Raw genomic sequence first — 7026 nt, forward strand, 5'->3', positions numbered from 1 at the left:
GACAACACCGACACGCGCTTTCGTTGCGATAAATTGCCACGCGATAAGCCGCTTCGTTCAGCTATCATTTGTGGTCAGGTCGCTTCTGAAAACGAAGCTAGTATCTCAGTGGGCTTTACCTGGTAAGATAGAAATAGTTTAGTTTTATTGGTATATCTATTTTGTCGGTTATTTGTTTACCTTTCAGCTACTTTGTACTCCTATCGTGGTTTTTGTTTGCATTGTTTGTTGTTGATAACGTTCTAACCCGCCCCTACTGGAGATCTGTGAGAAAAAAAGAGCTTTCTAGCTCATCGGATTATCCTCCAGTCTAAATCAAAATTCTGACCGCGTGTCGGAGCAGCGCCGACACTTCATCATCGACACGAGGATCAGGGGGTGTGTGGGGCGGTGTGCGTGGGAGGGGGGGTGTGTGCGTGGGGGGGGGGTCACATGGTGTCAACGTGGTGTCCTGCTCAAGTGATCAATGATGCGGTGCTCAATATCGACTCCTCGCACCAGGGGATGACATTCCAGGCAAGATGATTTTATCGTAATTATTTCCAGGCAAGCTAAGCGGGGCTTGAGCCTGGATGGTGTGATTCCACGGGGGTGACCGCCATGCGTACAACCACTGGCGGAGCCAGTGGGGGGGGGGGGGGGGGGGTGGCACGTGCCCCCCCCAATGATCCGATCGAAGGGATTTCGATCGAATCATTGGGGTTTATTAGTAATAAATCGGCATTTTGCGACCCCCACTGCCACTGTGTAGCATATTATTACGTGCCAGGGACTCAATGAGATGATAGGACAATAGTCAGAGTCCATAATTGGCAATAAGCAACGGCAAAGCGGTTATAAGTGACTCAGAATTGTGCGCAGTTGCGTATACAGTTCACGACTTCCCTGATGATATTTCACCTTCAGCGAGCGCGATGCCGATCACACATGGTTCGAATTCGACCCTCAATCGATGGCTGCGCCATCGCTGCACACGCGTCTAATAAAAAGCAAGGTCAAGTCCTGACTCACTAACAACTCCTCTATCATTTTTCATTGCTGGAGGGGTTGCCCCCTCCTACCTGAAAATCCTGGCTCCGCCATTGCTACAACGCAGACGGTGTGGGTCGTGCAAGCGGAGTGACGTTGAGACCAGTGCAGCAACATACACGGTTGTGCTGTACCTATGGGGCCGTCCATAAATGACGTCACGCACCTAGGGGTGGGGGACAGACATTTGCGACGATGTGTGACGAGGGGGGGGTGGTTGAGAAATGTGACGACACATCAAAATGCGCAACTTTAACAACACTCGTACAACATCAGAGTGCAGCGCCACATTAAAGCGATTTGAAAATTGTTTTATTTTAAAAATGGAAATATGGTTTTGGGGGGGGGGGGGCAGAACTTTGTGACGTCATATTTGAGGGGGGGGTCTGACTTTTTGTGACCCCGTGTGACGAGGGGGGGGGGTCCAAAATCGTCCAAAATCGCGTGACGTCATTTATGGACGGCCGCTATATGTCCCCACGCCTGTAACGCTCCCCACACTGCACTGACCCCGCCACTCACCAACGTGGTGAATTTCCATATTCTTAGTTCCTTCGGTAAAGTCACGGAGATAGAAAATTAAAATAAATTCCCGTTGAGTAACTCCGCCACGCACACAATCCGCGCGGCGTGGGTTGAAGCCCCCGTCCTCATCCAGCAGTAGATAGACACACACACACACAAATGGGGCCTGTTCATGTTGACAGAGCAATTACGGCGGCGATCGGGTCTCGCGTTGTTTCGGACGGAGCGGATCTTGGCTCCCAATTAAATCTGAATGATGGGTGAAGTCGTGCGGCGCGCGTGGGGGCGTTGGAGGCGACGGTGCTTGTCACATGTCGTGACAATCGACGAGCTAGCCGGCAGATCATCTCGTTGAAAGACGAGGGATACACCGTCTCGCGAGTGCTCTGCCGATGAGACGCTGTCTGTCGAAACCGGTCCACAGTTTTGCTTTGCGCTGCGTGCGTATCAACGCCGCTGGAATTCACGCACCTCCCATTAGCAGGGTTGGCTAGGTACGGTGCGAAAGAAGTTCAACAGACATACGCTCCTCTTTCTGTCTCTCAGTGTAATCCCAAAAGCACGCTTCTCTCGATACCACAATTTGAGGTTTATGTTCCATTTGCTTCGTTAAAAGGCCACGTTTGTGATCATGTAGCAGCCTACTTTAATATTCTGCGTTGTCGTCCCCGCCATAGGAATGTGGAATGCTCATCGCTGACCAACAACAGCGCAGAAGGGCGCCGCCCAATGCTCGTTTGAGTAATGCACATGTTCATTTGACATCGGGGAGGGAGCGATAGCCAGATGTTAACTACCTCGCCTGGTATGCAGGTGGTCGTGGGTTCGATCCAGACCCTGACGCCTCCTGTATATTTGGAGTCTGCGTGTCTCTCTCTCTCTCTTTCTCCCCGTAGTCGCGTGGATTTTTTCTCCGGGTCCTCTGGTTTTCCCCTCCACATTTATGCAACACGCGTTCAGAGTATTTGGATGCTGGAAATTACCACGTGATAAGCCACTTCGTTCAGCTGTCATTTGTGGCCAGGTCGCTTCTGACAAAGAACTACATCGCTCAGTGGGCCTTACCTGGTAAAATACCCAAAAAAATATTTTGTTTTAATATAGTTCAACTCCTTGCAACAGGGTTCCATACCAACCCACGCACGGCCACTGTCCCCGCGTCCCTTTGCGAGTTCACGGGGCAGTGATGTAGCTATCGAGTGAGTGTTTCCAGGCGCAGACGGTGAAAATGAATCGAGGCACACGTGCGGGAGGGGCCCTACGAAGAGTCGAAGGAGAGGAGGCGGCAACGGGGGGGGGGGGGGGGGGTACATTGGACAGAGTCGCGGGGGTAATTTCATTCCTTGCACCAAGGCCAATGCCAACCACGCGTCGGCTCCGAGTAGAAACAAGAAGACTCACATTCGACAACAACACTGCCCTAAAAGTAAAAAGAACAACAACAACATGATTGACGGCGTTTAGGTAATGGTCATTCTGCAGAGCTCTTAGATGATCCATCTTCATAGCAACATAGGTAGTACATGTGATGTGAAAAAGAACCAATGCCCTAAATGTTGCCTTCATATATATTTACTTTAGGGGCAGCATCATTGACGAATGTGCTGAGATGTTGTTACTTGTGCTCGTGCACAACTGCCACCGCATTATCACAACAACAACAACAAACACAATTTCCACAACCGAGTCGAGCCAGTCTAGAACCTGCGCTTCCTCCCTAGTCAGTATCACCTCTGCCCGCCTCCCACCCCTTCCTACCCAGCGTCGAGACGACGGCAGGACATATTTGCATTTCAAAAGGTGCCGCATGAAAGACGCGTCGTGGTCGGAAACCGACAAATTGAGTGCAGCAGCAGCAGCAGCATCGTCAATTAAAGTGTCTAGCAATACACTCTCTTTCTCTCTGTGTTTCTCCATTGCCCCTCCGTAACTATGGAATGGATTAGAATGGACGAGACGAATATATTTGCATGTGAATTGAAGTTTCTCAATCGCCGAATCCATCAGCTACATCGCGATGGCCCACGTGGTCCTCCTAAGTGGACTCAGCCTTGGGGCGTCCAAATAATGCGGCCGTGCGCTGTGGGTCGACCCCGCCAGCCCCTGATCTTCTCCATATATATTATAGGCAAAGTTGTGATTACGTGTGTCTGTTCCAAAATGTTTAGCGTACTTCCCGACATGCAACAAACTGGAAATTTGCCATGTGGGTACTTTCCAGACTGTACACCATGCAAAAATTTAAAAAAATAGACTTTTGTTTTTTGGGGGGTGGGGGGGAGCTCAATAATGCAGAAATTTTTTGCACGGCAAGTCAGCTGTGGCGTCAAATCTGTCACATAACCCGCGCATGTGGAAGCGTCACGCATTGTAGTGTAGTGGTTAGCGCGCTGCGCTACGAACCCGGCGACCCGGGTTCGATTTTCGCTCACGGTCAACACCGTCACGATTATTTTAACCGGTCCTGGGCCTCCCCTAGGTAGACTCAGCCTCAAACGAGTAACTGCTGTGGTGTGTGAAGATCGCCACTGGGGAGACAAAGGCGGCCAGGCGTGGTGGATCCAAGTCTCGGGCGAAGCCGAGTAGTACAGCTACTTAATTATAAGAGGTGCTCGCGAACAGCACTTGCACCAACGGGATGTTAGGGAAATACGGGGGGGTGTGTTGCCTTTGTTTTGAAGTGGTGGTGGTCAGCTATAAGACGTTTCTGTTAAAATGATTACCAAAGCTCGCGGTCTGCTGAACTCAAGGCATTAAACACTCTGCGCCATGAATTACGAAACGTCATCATCATAAGCAGCAGCAGAAGCGACGATCTATTCACATTTGCATGGAGACGTTCCCAAGCCGTCACCTTATCGCGATGCAACTACGTCACTCGTACACACGAGTTCATAATGATTTCATGGCTCCATTAAGAGGTTGACGATTGGCACCGGTGAACATTCTCACGCGATATTTAATTGCCACGTGTTCAGCCACCGGACGTAAGGGTTCCGTGTATCAGGACGAATCGATTTCCTTGCAGACGCTGCTGGTTTTTTTTGTTGTTGACAGAAATAACAAACGAAAGACAACAATGATAAATCTAAGAGTTGACGAGACACGCATTGCTTGATAGAACGTGCCTTACATAACAGGCTCACACAAGTGAACATTGCTATTGATCCCACGCAACCGTGTCTAGACGCAATTGAAATCTGACAGTTGTTATATAGATTCGTGTGTGTGGGGGTGGTGCAGTGGTTACTACTGCCCGGCTCTACGCAGAGGTGTGGACTCGAGTCATGTGACTTGGACTCGAGTCAGACTCGAGTCATGAATTTGATGACTTGCGACTCGACTTGGACTTGCATAACAATGACTTTGTCCCACCTATGAGATGTGGACTCGAGTCATGTGACTTGGACTCGAGTCAGACTCGAGTCATGAATTTGATGACTTGCGACTCGACTTGGACTTGCATAACAATGACTTTGTCCCACCTCTGGCTCTACGTACTCGGCGACCCGAGTTCGATTCCCATTCACGACCATCATCGGTAGCGAATATCTGAACCGGTTATGGGGTTATGGGTCTCCCGTAGGTTGACTCAGCCATAATCAGGGAACCCGGCGTGATGTGTAAACAACAAGAACATGCTGCTGGGGATACAAAGGCGGTCTGGCGTGGTTTCTGGCCACACACCAGGCCCTCGCAGGTGCTACTCGCTAACAGCACTTTCCCCAACAATAAGTTGAAGGCTACACGGGGGATCTTTGTCAGCGCTTTGAGTCTGCGTGAGCACGCAGGAACAAGTCTATGGAGCGCCTTTTCATCAGTCCCAGCAGCGCAAGAACGACCATCTTGCAAATTAAATAAATGTACAATATAATTGCGGACACCTGGACCAAAATTATATTGAAAAAAATACGCCAATTCTACGTGTATATATATCTACACAATATAGCATATCCAGATGTGTTCATATTACGGCCTGGGTGACGGCACCTCTTCGACGCCCACGCGATTGGATCGTCGCAGCGCGCGTGTGTGACCCACCAACCCTCGCTGTCTTTCAAGGCCACGTGTGTACAGCCACCGCCGTCGGGAAACACGGGTTCAGTTTGTGGTTATGAAGAGGAAAAAAAACCTCGATTTCATAATGAGATTCACAATTAGCCCGCTAAAAAGGTTGTGGAGCAGAGGGTCAACCTATAACACACGTTGCCGGTGTCCACGTGTTCGAGGCATGAGGACAATTAGAGAACCCAAATTGTAATTTGAATAATCTCTACATTTACGCTCTAATGGAACGGTAGCGGCTTTTCAAATTGGGTCATCAAATTCCAATTACTCTGTGCTCCCCACGGTCGTAATTTGTATTTGATCCCCCACGTCGATATAGCGCGGGCGATCGAGCGCTACGCTTCATATGCCAGCGTGGGTTGGACAATTGCTCTCGTGCGTCCGTCTTGACAGATTTCGGTGCACGAGACGTGGGGTGGTGTCGTGCCGAGACGGGGAATGCGCCCCCCCCCACCCCCCCACCTCGAAAGACGCCGTGACGATTGAGTAATCTGCCGAGTCGTTTACCGAATCGTGCAAATGTTTGGGCCGTGACGCCGGCGCACGACGGCCTCCTCTCGCGAACGACGTCACGGGGATCTTTAACGTCCGCTGTAAAGCGGGCGGCGCGTCGCTGCTGCGCCGGAAATCGCATGCTGGCGGTGATAATCGTGGTGTGAAGCGAAGGTGGGGGGGGGAACGGGAGGCAGAAACTCAGTTTTAACGCGATTTATCCGAGACACTGGGAGCACGCGCGCCATTAATCAACGAATTTATTCGTAACACGACGAGATGAAACCTCAGAGAGAACGGACTTGTGGGGGGGGGGGGGGTGGGGGGTTGGGTGCAGCCGACGCTTGTAAAACCAAAACACCTCTGTGCACAGGCGTAGACCACGTACGAGGTCACGTGAGCGATATCTGGCAGGTTCCAACATTGCGTGCCGTGGAAAATTAAAATATAAAATGATTGAGGTTGTCCGATTATTTACTGTCACAGCGGTGTTGCCGTCGGTAGAATTTGCACAAGCGCGCAGTAAACCGCGTGAGGGTGGCCCCGTTAACAACACTCGTGGACACGTGCATTCGCCTTCCTTTTGCCAACCCACTGCGAGGGCCTCCCCACGCCAGGTGCATCATTGGGGTTATTTGAACATACCGCACCATGCTGGCTGGCCAGCGCGGGTTGGGAGCATAGAAGAACTATGCAACAATGCATTTTTACTGCACTGCTCTCTTTCGGTAAAGTCACGTAGATAGAAAATAAAAATGATAAAAAATTAAAATAAAAAATTTAATTTTTTATAAAAAATATTTTTAACTTTTATTTTTTATTATTTTTATTTTTATAAAAAAAAATTGTAAAAAAAAAAAATCTACTTTTTTATCTACATGACTTTACCGGAAGAACCAAAGAATATGAATT

Source organism: Lampetra fluviatilis, chromosome 16 (genome assembly GCF_964198595.1).
Source record: "Lampetra fluviatilis chromosome 16, kcLamFluv1.1, whole genome shotgun sequence".
Lineage (NCBI taxonomy): Eukaryota > Metazoa > Chordata > Hyperoartia > Petromyzontiformes > Petromyzontidae > Lampetra > Lampetra fluviatilis.